The sequence below is a fragment of the Cavia porcellus genome, unplaced genomic scaffold (genome assembly GCF_034190915.1).
Source record: "Cavia porcellus strain 051 isolate PalLab524CR breed Dunkin Hartley unplaced genomic scaffold, mCavPor4.1 scaffold_13, whole genome shotgun sequence".
NCBI lineage: Eukaryota > Metazoa > Chordata > Mammalia > Rodentia > Caviidae > Cavia > Cavia porcellus.
Window position 1 is genome coordinate 13093066 of NW_026947496.1, and position 14429 is coordinate 13107494.

General features: G+C 42.2%; 1 long non-coding RNA gene across 1 annotated transcript; it reads left to right on the forward strand.

Moving 5' to 3' along the window:
- The first annotated feature begins 9136 nt into the window (after positions 1-9136).
- Positions 9137-11848, forward strand: LOC134478399 (uncharacterized). Its single transcript, XR_010051019.1, has 2 exons — positions 9137-9286; positions 10748-11848. It is a non-coding gene; the product is annotated as an uncharacterized LOC134478399 (long non-coding RNA).
- Positions 11849-14429: the final 2581 nt, after the last annotated feature.

Genomic DNA, 14429 nt, shown 5'->3' on the forward strand with positions numbered 1-14429 from the left:
TGTGGAAATGAGTAGGACTTTCTGTGTAATAGAAATACCCCTTACACCTTTTCCTCTGTGACAGCCTTTTGCCACGTGTGGCTCTTGGGTATGTGAAATGTGGCTGGCACAACTGAGGAATTAATTTTAAGTTTGATTTAATTTTAATTAGCTTAAATTTAAGTTGCAGTAGCCACTTGTGGCTGTTGGTGGCCGACATAGTGAGCAGAGCTGCCCTATCCCATTCACACATGCAAAGGTTTCTGAATGTCTAAAGATTTCAAGTTTAAGTATTCTTATTTTTATTTTAAAGATAATAAAAACCAACAAAACAAAACAGAACAAAGCCAATCAAAACAAAGTAGCAAATCTAGTACAAAGCAGGATACCAGGAAAACAGCAGTCGCTCCCATAGTGTATCTTGTTATCTTCACTATAGTTGTCTGTTCCATCGTGTATAGCAAAATCAAACCAAATCAAAATAGAATAAAACCAGTCAAAGCAGAACATTGAATAAAGCAAAAACAATCAGAACAACAACCACAAAAAACAATGAGAACAATATTGGACTTCACGGACAGGCAGAAGGAAATTCCCCTTAGTTGCTATATTGCACACTGTCATCTTCCCAATAGATGCTCAGACTGCCGTCCCCACGCCTGCAAAGTCAACCAAACAATAGAAGCATTCAGTTGCTTTTTGTATCTCAGTTGCTATCAACTCAGCCTGTCCTCTGGACCAGCTCGTTGCTTGGGGGAGGGAAGGATTTGGGGTTGATTCTCAGCCCATGTGCCTGTAGGCTCACAGGACGCAGCATGGCTTGCACAGCTTACCAGAAAGGCTGACTGGTTGGCTTCTTGTTCTGCTCCTCCCAGTCCCCAAGTTCAAGTATTCTTTACATGATTGATTTACTTAAAAAAACTTTGTATAACAAGGAATGATGATTTGTCTTCTGTTTGCTTGAGAAAGTTGAATCTCAATTTGTTTATAAAAATAACAAAATTAATCAAATGCTTTGTATTTACAGGAACCATGCATAAATTTCACTGTCAACTTACACCCAAATTTTTACTAAATGTTGGCCATTGTGGCTGTCTGACCCTCGGAACAGGTGATAACCTATTTTAAATGGGAGGTTTGTGAGAGATACTTTAAAAATACATTTTAGTTCTGTGTCTTCACCTGGATGGTAGTTGCTCACATATTTGTTTTATAGCTATTTGCTTGAATATTCTTACATATTTTATGTACTTTTTTGTGTATGTTGATTTATACAATAAAATTAAAAATGAAAGTTTTTCAAGTTTAAAATATAAGGTGATGAAACAAAAAATGTTCTTCTTCATAAATTGATTAGGAATTATGGAGACTCTAGAAATAAACCTAAGAACAAAATAGGAACTTACTATGTAATAGAAATACAATTTTAATTCAGTGGGGAGAAATATCAACCACTTAACAACTGATGATAGAAATTGTTTTACTCTTTTATGACGACAAAACTGCATGTGAATTTATGTTGGGATTAAACATATGTCATTTGAATTAATATTTTCCTGGTGGTCTTTTTTTAAAATAAAAAATGCTTGGGACTAGGCAGATTGATGTAGCCAGGCATGGGGGTGCATGCCTGTAATCCCAGCACTCAGGAGGCTGAGGCAGATGGATCATTGTGTTTGAGGCCAGCCTGAACTGCATAAGTGAGACCCTGTCTCAAAAAAACAGTCACACAAAATGCTGTTGGGATGCCATTTAGTTATTCAAACAAACTTTGTCATTTAAATTTACATTTACATTGTACTATTTAGCTTGAGAATAGGTATTGATAACATACCTTACCAAGATGTTTCTGTTACATTTACTTTGTGTGGGGAGGGGTGCTCGTATAAGCAGGGTCTTGTAATGCAGTTCAGGCTGGCTTTGAACTCACAGTGTAGCCCAGGCTGGCCCTGAACTTGTGGTGATCATCTGGTCTCAGCCTCCCAAGTACTGGGATCACGGGGCAGTGTCACCATGCCCACCACATTCATTTTTTTTTTTTTTTTGTCTTTTTCTTTTTTATCAGTACTGGGGATCGAACTCACGACCGCCTGCTTGCAAGGCAGGTGCTTATGCCGCTGAGCTAAATCCCCAGCCCCCGCATTCATTTTTAAGTAAAGCTGAAATAAAGTTAGAAATCTCAAAAGATGATAAAGCTGGAATGAAACATCAAAAGAAGTGGGAAATCCTAAATTTAAAAAGAAAAATTTATTACTTAAGTTTATTCATCATAAAGAGTTGTTTCAACTTTTACCTGAAAACTTCAATTTTCCTCACTTAACTTTAATGTTCACTGTGTGAAATCATTAATTGTAACTCCCAAATTAATTGTAGAGGCAAGTACAAAGTCATAGGTTCAATCCCTGGTACCACAAAAAAAAGTATCATACATAGATGTGTCTACACAGAAGAAACTGAAATCCTAAAATAATAGGGCGCATTGGTAAAAATGTTTTATAATCTTTGTGTAAAAAGGGTTTTTCTAATCATACTCCTAAACCAGAAAGAAAAGTAATTGGAAATTTGACCAATCTTAGGAAATCTCTTTATGGCAGAAAATTTCATAAAGTGAAAGCACAAAAATGTATTCACAACATAATTACAGTCAACAGTCTGATTTACATAAAATACCCAAAGAACTCTTTTAAATTACTTTTAAAAACACTAATAGGGAAAGGGCACGGTGCTAAATGGAAATGCAAATGGACATTGACTATCAGATACCCAGTATCAGTGATTAAAGAAATTCAGATTAAATCTTCACTTATTTGAAAGGAAGTATAGTGCCTCTATCAGCCTGCAGAATTATATTAATGTATATAATTTCTTATTTTATTTTTTTCTTTTCTTTTTGAGACAGGGTCTTGCTATGCAGTTCAAGCTGACCTCTAATTCCCAATGATTCTTCTGCCTCAGCCTCCTGAATACTGGGATTACAGGTATACACTATCACCATGGCTCTTCCCTAATGTATTAAATTATTATTTTTGATACCGGGGATCGAACTCACAACCTTGGGCTTGCCAGGCAGCCCCTTTATACCACTGAGCTAAATCCCCAGCCTTTCTTCCTTAATTTTAAACACAGTTTTAGGAGAATTTAAATGATCTCTAGTTAAAATGGCTAAAAAGATAATATTATGTGCTAGCAAGGAAGCAGTGCAACTGCTGGGAGGTGGTGGGAATGCAAATGGTTCATCCATGCTGGAAAACATTCATCAGTCTCTTATGAAGTTAGACGTACATTTACCTTACAGCCCAGTAGCACCATTTCTAGGTATTTCCCCAAAAGACCTAGAAGCTTTCGTTCTTATAAAAATTACATCCTGATATTTACAGCACATTTATTCATAATCACCCAAAATTGGAAACAATCCAGATATCCTTGGTTGGGTAAAGGCATAAACAAACTGTACATCCAAATAATAGAATATCATTCAGTAATAACAGAGAACAAATTACTACTTCATGGAACAATGTGGATAAATTTCAAGTGTGTCACTTGAATTTGAATGTGAAGCGAAAGAAGGCACACTAAAAAGACATGTTATACAATTCCTTTTGTATGACACTCTGGAAAACACAAAATTGTAAGAACAGATCGGTGGTTGTCAATGGCTGAATGTGCGGTGAGAGGTAGACAGGACGCACGAAAATTTTAGAGGTGTGTTGGATGGTTCTGAATCTTGATGCTTTGATTCCAGAGGTTCACACCAAAACTTAATTCTACCTCACATAAGTAAAAAAGGGAATAAAAGGCTCTTTCTAAATTAAATATTGGGTTGGATTGAAAACCAAATGACATCTCATGTCTCTGCTTTTTTACTTAAATTCGAATATCTGTGCTCATTTTTGAAAGAAACGTCTTGTAAATTGATGTAAAGCATACGTACAGGAGTGCACAGGTCATAAATGTGGAATTTGAGCTGTCACAACTGTCATGAGCTTAACTAACCTCTCGCCACATGGGGGTTTGAACATTGCCAGGCTCTGTCAGCCCCCCTTTCTCTTTCAGAGTCAATATTCTCACTTCCAACTCTAAAAGTGATGCCTGTTTTTGAGCATTGCAAAATAACACCCTACAGTTTTGAATACCCCGACTAGATTATTATGTTTTAAATTAGTTTTCCATATAGCTAATGGGTAAGCCAAGTGACAATGGGGAGGCTGGGCTGGATAAGCACCCTGATTTCTTCTAGTCTCACGAGAACTGTGAGATAGTTTTTTGTTTGAAATACACATTTTTTTTTTTTTTTTGCTTAACCAAACTAACTATTTTTTTCTGTTCTTTTTTTAAAGCTAATCTAAAGGCATCTGAGAAATGCACCAGCACACCATACTGTTTCTTTACGACCTACATTTTTTGTGCAGCATTTTTTCCCTAGCATGGGTAGACATTCGTCTTAAACTTGGTCTGAGATGCTGATGCTGTCATACGATACACCCTTGGTACTTGACCAAATGATGATCTATGAACTTTTCTTGCTTTGTTCTTTGGAGATCATGCCTGACTTTAGCTCAGTGATATTAAAGATGTGAAGGAAAGAGACTTCTCAAAAAATATGGTACCAGAGCCTGCTCTAAAGTTGAATATTTGCAAATCTCCAGTAAAAGTAAATCCATATGGCAGGTCTGGTCCCAGCTTGATTCCTGCATGATCGGTCCAAAATCTTTTATGAATTCGTCTAGGCATGGATGTACGCACACAATCTTGTATGTGTCCTTTGTGGTGGAAGTCAATTATGCTGGGTTTGGTTTTTGTTATTTTTTCCACTGAAAGAACCTGGAGTATCATTCTGAGTTTCAGGGTGGGGGCAGGTTTTATTTTCTTACCAGTAACCAAGCCACAAAAGGAAAAAACAAAACAACCTCCGACAATTTAAAAAAAAGTCTTGAAAAATAATATCAATAACAAATACTGACTTGTAAGAATTCAGTGTGTCTTTCAACTAATTCAAAGCCTAAATTCAACATGACACCCTATAGCCTTTTGAAAAAGCCTGACAGCTGCCCATTTCAGCCACACAGCTGAAGTGAAAGATGTCTCTGAGCTGGGTGTAACCAGTTGGGCCGTGGATTCCTTGGTTATTACAACCCTGAAATGATTAAAGGACGGCCTGTTGTGAAAAAGAGCTGCCAGAACATTCTTCAGTTATCTCCTCTCATTTCCTCTCCTCACCTTTCATTGTTAGGGTTCCAACTCCAAGTTCCTCCCTTCAAGTGAGAATGAGAATTTTAATGCAGAAGAAATAGCTTTGTTTCTGTTAGTGTCATAGTTTCTGAGCTGGGAACCTGATATGGTTCACATTATGTAATTATAAATTACCTCTGTGGGATTTGAAATAAAAGTTGGTGCTCAGGCTTCATAGTTAAAATCACTGAATGCTCCTGTTGGAAGCCTGCTCCTTTTCATTCTGTGGAGGAACATGGCCCGCCCTTGATTTCACAGGTATCTGTGGCACAGGAGGCCCGATATCTTAGAAGCCCCCACTCTGCCACTCAAGCGGCCCTTCCCTGTATTAATTTCCATTCTCTCATAATGTTTTGAGGTATCTGGGGTTATATTATAGTCAGAAGCATGCATATTAGTGCCTTGAGAGTTTTAGCTAAGATGTTGAAGGGATTTGTTGGATATTATGAGGGAGGGTAGACTTCAGGAATGGTTTGATTTGGTAGTTTAATTACAAGGTCTTTTTCCTACCTACTTAGCTTTCCATGGTTTCATCTGTTTGTGATTATAATATGGCTGTAAATAAACGTCTTCATCAGCGCCCGAGAACTAAGATGATCATTCTGGAAGCTTCCAGAAGACTCATCAAACTTCCCTTCACATCTAATTGGTTTCGACAGCTGATGGGTCCATTCTGAACGTTCAATTGTGGTCAGGGGATCAGGTTATACTCATTAACTTAGCCTGAGTCGTCTGTGCTGTTCTGAAATCACATTCATCTAAAGCATGTGGACGGCAGACTGAAAGCTGAGGTAGGTGCCAAGGAAAGGGAAATACTTGCAGAAGAGTGACTCAGTGCAAGCCTAACAATAGTTGCCAGCCTTGGAATTACCTTTAAATAAAGGGTGAGAAGTTACTACACAAATACAGACTGGTTTTATGGAACCCTAGGACAGAAAACTGCAGAGCACCAGGGAATAGGCCGGAATCGAGAACCAGGGGAACCATCAGGAACCACGAGCCTCACCTCTTCCCTCCCTTCCCTGTCTTCCCCTGCTCTCTCCACTGGTCAGTGGCCTCTGGTTTCTAATTGTTCACTCCCAAGAGAAACTTCTTGGTCAGGGTAGGTCGGTGTCTACCCTAAGGTGGACAGATGGGGTTGCTAGACGCCCCCCCTCCAATGTGGTGGTGTGGGGTGAGATGGGGCCTTAGAGAGGGGAGGCTAAGTCGAAGCGCTAGGAAGTGGCTGTCCTTCGGGGCGGCTCCCAGAACTGGGATGTGGTTGGTGGGGCTGCGTCCTCTGCCAGGGGCACCCCACAACCCCTGGAAGTCCGGAGATCTGGAGTGTAGGGGAGATGTTTGGAACCATAAGAAGCCAAAGGGCCGGCAAGGAGGCAATTCTTGCTTCTAGATAGCTCCAAAGGGAATTTGAGGAAATCCTCTATTGCAGCCATAAAACTGAAAGGAGATCTTTGCTGATTCACAAGCCAGTTTTTGTAGCATCTGGGACTGAGCAGTGGCTGTGTTAACGAGAGGCGTTCCCCGAGGGTCTCTTTCAAACAGGAATCTGAAGAATCTCAGTACCGGGGACCTTCACAGGAGCTGGGCCAGTCTCCTCTGCAAGATAGCACCTTCCCAGGGTTCTGGGGCTCTGTAAGCTTCCTGCAGGCTCACCTGTCCCCCCTACCCTCAGGACTGAGTCACCATGGGGGTGGCCAGGGCTGCGCCCCAAGAGCCAAGTCAGAGGTGACTCTCAGGGCTTTGAGATTGGCCTTCACAGCAAGGGAGGGTTGTGTGATGCTTGTCTTTGGGGGTCAGTCTCTCAGAGTTCTTTCTGGTCTTGCAACTTCCTCCTAAGATAGCCTAATAGACAGGCCGGAAATCTGTTCCCTGCAGGGGGGTGGGAGCAAGTTGACCGGCTGAGGGCTGTTAGTCCATCTTCTCTAATGCATTCTAGGGCCCATCAGTTTGAGAGATGAGATATCTCCTGAGGCTCTCATCCCCAATGACTTCAGCCATTCCCCAGGATTTTGAGAGACCTCAGATCAGTGGAAAGAATGCAGGGTTAAGGCCAGCAAAGGGTAAACAGAGGCAGGCAGCGTGTGTATAGGAGTAGGAGCTCAGGGGAGCCCAAACAGCAGTGACTGAACTCCGCGGTAGACCTCATTATAGAGGGAAGACTAAGACCCAGACAGCAGAGGGGGGAGGGAGAGCCAGGAGACTGGGAGAGGGGAGAGAGGAAGGAGAAAAGTCAGGACTGTGGTTGTGCCTGCCCTGAGGGATGCTCAGAATCTATAGTCACAGGTGTGTGGTAACTTTTCCATAGTGCTGTAGAGTTTTCTTTTTTTCTTTTTTTTCACATTCACAATGTCACCTCATTCCTGTAGCCACACCCGGAGGCAGGTGACGTCCCCATTCCGTGGATGCTCAACAGGGTGAATATTCTGTTTCAGGCCTCCAGGTGAGTTCATCAGTGTTCTGCTGCTGTGATAAAATAACTGTCTTACAAAATGGAAAAGTTTGCTTCAGCTCACGGTGTCCATTCCAGTTTACCATTGCTTGGCCATTTGGCTCTGGGTCAGTCTGGCATGGTACAGAATGGTGGAAGGGTGTGGAGGGGAAGAGGAAGAGGAAGAGGAAGAGGAGTGTGGCCTCAGGGACACACCCCGGGACCTAACTTCCTTCTGAAGATTTCACCACCTCTCATTAACCCCACAGGCTGGGGATGGTGACCCACAGCCCTTTGGGGAACCTTCAAGGTCCAAATTCTAGAGTCTGTCTGGTGAGTTTTTCAGCTGGCATACAGATTCAGGTCTTCTATTGCCTTTTGGTATTTTAATACTTTATCACCAAAAAAAGCATGCCAGTGCTTATCATCTGACTGTTTTCAAAGTGACCCACTAATAACACTGAGAACAAACTAGTTGTTTCTGTTACAGAGATAAAAGACCCATGCTAAATTAACATAACACTTTACATGTACTAAGGTGTTAGTAGGTGTCACGCTCTGCGCTAAGCTGTGGGGACATGCTGTCCCTTTTGGTTTCCATCACAGTTCCACAGTGCTCTGTTTAAAGGTGGGGGAATGAGGCTTCGGGAGGCCAGGGAATTTGTTCAAAGTGCACTGCATGGAGCATCACGGCCCAACTCTTACCAGGTGGTCAATTCTAGTCCTCTCTACCTGGCCCCACTCCCTGTGTGGTTGCTGAGCCTGGAATCCAGGGTCCCCTTAGTAGCATGACTGGCACTCTAAGAAGGTGGCTGGCACCTTCTTAGAAATACTTATGAGCCCCTACTAAGTGCTAGGCACCTTGCCAAGGGGTGAAGAGGAAAACTGCCCCAGAGATGCTACTATGCCCTGAGAGCACTTGGGGTCATGGGGAGGTGTGACAATGGTGATGTCTCAATGCCCAGGGCCACTTGTGTGATGACCACAGGAGGTATCATTGTGTGCATGTGAAGCAAAACTGTCACAGTCAGGGCAAGCTTAGCCTCAGGGCACCTTGCAGGGTGCAAGGCAAAGGGCTTTTCACTTTTAGGGTTCTGTACATATCTTCATGTCTTTCAAAACTTAATGAAAAAAACTAGTTCTTAGTAAAATATTTGCAGTAATATATAGTATTATTTGCCTTTAGAGTCATGCAGTTATGATGTATAATTTACATATGCAGGTCCCTGCCCCATATCAGCATCAGTAGATTCATCAACAAAGGATTGGAGATATTTAAGGAAAAAAAAGGCATTTGTCCTGGACATTTAAGACTTTCTTTCTTGTCATTTTTCCCTGCACAATAAATTACAGCATTCACACTGCATTGGGTATAAGTTGTCTAGAGATGATTTCATATATATAGGAGGATGCGTATCAGTGGGGTCTTAGTTACTTTTTACTGGTTGCTGAGACAAAATACCTGACACCAAAGTTGGGAAAGGAATGTTTTATTTCTTACAGATTTTGGAGGTTTCAGTCCATACTCAGTTGGCTCCAAGGCAGGGTGGCATGGCGGGGCCGCAGTTCATGGCAACTACAAACAGCGAGGCAAAAGAGCAAGCCACACCTTCTTCCTGCCATTACATCACATCCGGGATCCACCTCTAGGTGGGTGTAGCACTGACACCATCAATCCAAGCACTAGACAATGAACCAATCACAGATGCATAATGTAAACGCATGAGGCCTGGGGACCACCGACATAAACCATGACAGGTGGCAAACAGTGGGCCATTGTCTATAAGGGACTCGGGCATCTGCTGTGACAATCAAGGGACAATTTGCGACAAGCATTTTTTATGGAGGAAGGCACCAGGAAGGTAAGCATGCCTGTGTTCCACTGGAGACCTGACAATACACCCCCAGTTACAGCAATCTATGATCAGGCCAAGCAGTTGCCTAGGTCTTGGCCCTGAAGCTGTGTGTCCTGTGACCTGAGCACAGGTCTCAAGTCGGAGACTGGACCTGTGGCAGCCCAAAGACAGCGTGCAGGGGGAACAATTTTTAAAAGCAACAATTGTAACAATGATCTCCACTCCTATGCCAAGTGCCGGCCACTACACTAAGTGTCACAAGAACACCCTCAGTTTTGTGGATTATTTGTGATTTTTTTCACAGACACATTGGGCTCTTCTGCAGGAACTGGCTTCATGTGGCAGGGTTGGAAGCGGGGGTCTTGCCTACCTATTTCTTATTCTTGAAAACATTTCAGAGCTCTTCGAAAGCAGGTTTTCTTGTAGAAGATTTACAAACTTTACCCTGATGGCAGGACATCTTGTGAGCGTGAATTTGTCATGGCTCAAACTGGTAGGAGTTGCCGGGGGTCAGGGTGGGGGGACTTGAAGAAAAAAAGACAGTCAAGGTGGGGATAATTATCTGGATAATAAGACCTGCAGTGGGCTGATTCCTGAGTGATTTCACTTGGGAAGCACAGAGCTTCGAAGTCTGCCACAAGTATCCCAGGCTCTGTCTTTGGAAAATCTGGGGACTTTTTCACCCAAGACAAAACAGAAATGCCTTTAGGAGGACCAGTGCAGCGGACACTCTGGGAGCCTGCAGACACTCACCACCCTGGGCTCCTGGGATTTATCTGCAGACACTCACCACCCTGGGCTCCTGGGATTTATTTGCCTCCTGCCTTCGCCTGTTCCCACACCAGTTCCATTCAGAGATGCCCAAAGCTCTGCGGGTTGGTCGGCCCTTGGTGTTTTGGAAACACGTGGTCAGCCCCAGCCCGTGCTGACATGACTAATGGCAAAGGTTACTCAGATCCTTTTGGGTCCACTTTCTGTGGCTGGCCTTGAGCTCACTTTGTAGCCTAGACTGGTCTCTAACTTGCTATGGTCCTCCTGCCTCAGCCTCCGGAATGCTGGGATTATAGGCATGTGCCACCATGGCAGGCCCCAAGTATACTCTTAATGTGTGTTGCTAAGGACATTTGTGCAATAATTAATAATTTAGGCAATAATTCATTTTTGAGTCCCCTGGGATGTGTTGCAAGCTTATTTATTTATATACACTCAATCCTCAGTGCTTAAAATAGCTTTAATGTCTTTTTGATTTTCTCAGAGCAAGCCTAACATGTTGAACAGTGACTCCTGGTCCCTGCAGGTCTCTGGTCTACCCAGTTCTCCAGCCACAACCCTCTCCGCTCCAGCCTCTGGTCACCTTTGGGTGGCTCAGACTCCTTTCTATCAGAAAAGAGAGGCCATCCCATGCCTCTTCCTCCCTCTTCGCTCCCAAATAACTCTGCCCTGCCCTTAATGTCTGCTCAGATACCGCTGACTTAGAGACAGTGTTCTGGACTTGATAAAACTTAACTTTCTGCAATGCTCATCGCACTTTGTTTGAAAAATTTTAATTGACATGCAATAATTGTACGTATTTATGGGCTACAGTGCGGTAATTGTATACACGTATACAATATGTAAAGATTAAATTGGAATAATTAGCATTTCTTCGTAACAGCCAAGATATGGAATCAATCAAGGTGATGCCTAGTGGGTAAAGAAAATGTGTATGTATACACAATGGACTATTGTTCAGCCATATAGAAGAATGAACTCCTGTCCCCGTGACGCCAAACTGGGAATGGGAGGACATTATGTTAAACAGAGTAAGCCAGGCATAGACAAGTATGTTTCTATTCATGTTGGGAAGCTAACATGCTGTGAAACTTGTTTTGTGATTCTTTGATTTGCGTCTGTCTTTCCTACCCAATTTCCTGTTTCTAGGGCAAGGATATTTACGCTGCTTACTACTGTCTCCTGAGTGCTTAGCCAAGTCACCAAATTTGTTGAGTGAATGACAAAGCAATCAAATGACAAAAGAGAATGAAAGGGAAAGCACAGCAAAACACACCACTGCTGGTAGATGACAAAATCAACTATTCCTTCAATACACGAGTCATTTCTTTAGGCCGAACAGACTTATCACTATAATGCCTAAATCATTTATGTAACCCATTTATTATGATTTTTTTGTTTTTAGGGTTGTGTGTTTGTGTGTGTGGTTCCCCCTCCCCCCAGGGGGAGGAGGAGAATCCCATTACTAACCAAGCCTCACATACAAAATGATAGATGACTATTATGTATTTTTCCTTCTCTGTATTTTTCTTAATGGAAGCAAATGGAACTTTCCAAATATCACTGTATGATTGGAAAAAGTGAAGCAGTCTGTAGTGCCATTTTGGGGGAAGGAGGGGTAAGAAGGGGAAAAGATTCTGAAAAGGGTTTATGTTTTCTAATGGAAGTCAGATGTGGCCCTCGATTTATATTGCTCGAGTAATGTGCTCCGGTTTCTCCGTTAGTGGTCCTGTCCGGGAGGGATGTTCAGACGCCCCCTAAGATAAGCCTGTTCTTTTTCCTCCTGTATCTTTTACACCTTAGCATCTGCCCTGCTGGCTTTCAGCAGAGCCCAAACGCCACTCTGGGCAAAGCTAAGACAACTCTGAATAAGAATCTGCTGGAGAAAGATTTCCCTTACAAGCTAAATGTTACATTTCCACTCCACAGAAAGGTACTGCTGTGTGGCCATAAAAAGCCGGCCAAAACCCTGTAACCTTTCGCAGTTAGTCATGTTATTTTTGGTTCACGCCAACACGAGTCACAGCTGTGACTCAACAGAACCACTGAAGCAAGAATTCAGACTTGAAAGAACAGCAAACTCAGAAATGACTTTTTTTTTCTCCTCATAGTGTCATTACACAACATGTCTCGTAGTTTACCTTTTCAGATTTACCAACTTCTTACAGATGAGTTCAGTTGTTATTTGGCAAACTAAATCTTGGAGTTGCGTCAGCGCCCTACCCCAAATCCCACTGCAGGCCCAGGCCGGGAAGCTTTCCTTTCTGGGGTGTTTGTTTTACGTAAGTAGTGACTTACTTTTTAGAGGTAAAAAAGGAAAAAAAATTTGTGTTGATATATTTCTCCCTCAAATAAACCAAAAATAGGATTGAGGATTGATTTAAACATTCACAACTCCCCACGCCATGATGACAGAAAGGCCCGTATCTACTGGTTCTGTGTTTGTTTTCGCTTCCCCTCCATCTGTATTAATAACTCCAAGCCACGAACTTAAACCTCCCCAGATGGAAAACAGGCCTGGGTTTCAGCAGGCCCTCTATGAGCGTATTTATCAACATCCTCGAGCCCTTCCCCTTCATTTCATTTTTAATTTTTATTTTTTAGGAACTGAACCCAGGGCCTCAGACATGCAAAGCATAAGCTCTTCCACTGAGCTACATCTCCTGTCCTCCTCCATTGTATTGGTTGTTGCTTAAACTGGGAGATTCACCCAGTTCTCCTACTTGGGGAACATAGGAAAAGAGCATGAAGAAAAAACTGACGACACTTGTCCTTAATCTGCTAAGTACTATCTTTCTGGTAGTGCAGGAACTGAACCTGGCCCTAATGTGGTCTCACTTGAGCTATACTCTACATTCATCTCGACTGTTTTTTGAGATTTGTGGTTAATGTAAAATCCTAAGGACTAAAGTATAAGGTATTAATTTTTGTTGTCATTTACTCAGTGAAATCATCCATCAGAAGCTTCACAAGACAAAAGAAAAAGGCAGTACATCTGATCGGTTTCCTCTTTAGGAAAATAGATCCAGGTTTTAGGTCCTATCGTGGTCATTGCTCAGGCTTGCCTGTTGGAAAATGATGTCTACAACATATGCTTCACTGAGCCTAGACTTAGCCTTTCATTTGAAAACTTAAAGAGAAGTCTAAAATTAAAGATAAGTTTCAAATTTTAAATTCTAGAACTTTCTTCTGCATAGTTTAGGTCAAGAATGTTCCCTCAAAGACCCATGGGCTGACTGTTAGTCTGCACACTCTTGAGAAGTGGTAGCACCTTTACGAGGTGGGACCTTGTGGGAGGAAGTGAGGTCATTAGTGGCGTAGCCTCGCAGATGATCCTGGACCCTGGTCTCTTCCTCTTCTCTTTTTTGCTTCCTGGTCACTAAGAGCTGTAAGCAGGTTTCCTCCTCCACACCCTTGCACCATGATGCACTGTGCCACAGAGGACCAAAGAAACCGGACCAAGCCACCAAGAACTGAATCCTCTGAAACTATGATTGAAAACAAACCTTTCCACCTTTTGATTATCTCAGGAATTTTTTGTAGTGACTGTGGACACACCTTCCAATACCGAGGGTACTGGTCTAAAAGAAAATACCTTTCTATGTCTAGAACTTTCCGGGCTCTCTTTCAGCATTCCCATAAGGGCAAATGGAAGGTGCTGCACTGAATGAGTGTCTCACTGTGAATCTGTCCCAGAACTGGACTCCAGGCCCCAGTAGCAACTACAGCTCTTCACATTGGTAAATTTGTGCTTCCTTCTGCCTGGTCCTCTTGTTTTGAGCTGGTTCTTACTTAAAAAAAAAAAAAAAAAAAAAAACTAAAGTAGAATTTTTGAAATAGGAGAGATTGCAAAAACCATGTGGGTCTATTGCCTTATTTATACACCTAGAAGGCAGTGCAGGGAAAGGAAGGAACTTGCTTAAACTTACACAGCTAATTTGTGGCAAAATTGGGATTCACTTCTAGGTTTAATGTGTCCTTTAAACCACATTGTGACCTTCTTAGGGGAGCAATTTCATCCAAAGAACTGACTGCCCTGAAGAGTTCAGTTTCATAAGTCCTAAAACAAATTGTCCAGATCACAAAATATCATAAGAGAAAACACTTAGAGCACTGGGCAAACATCAAGAATATTGGTGTAAATGGAAATTGTGTCTATTTAAAGA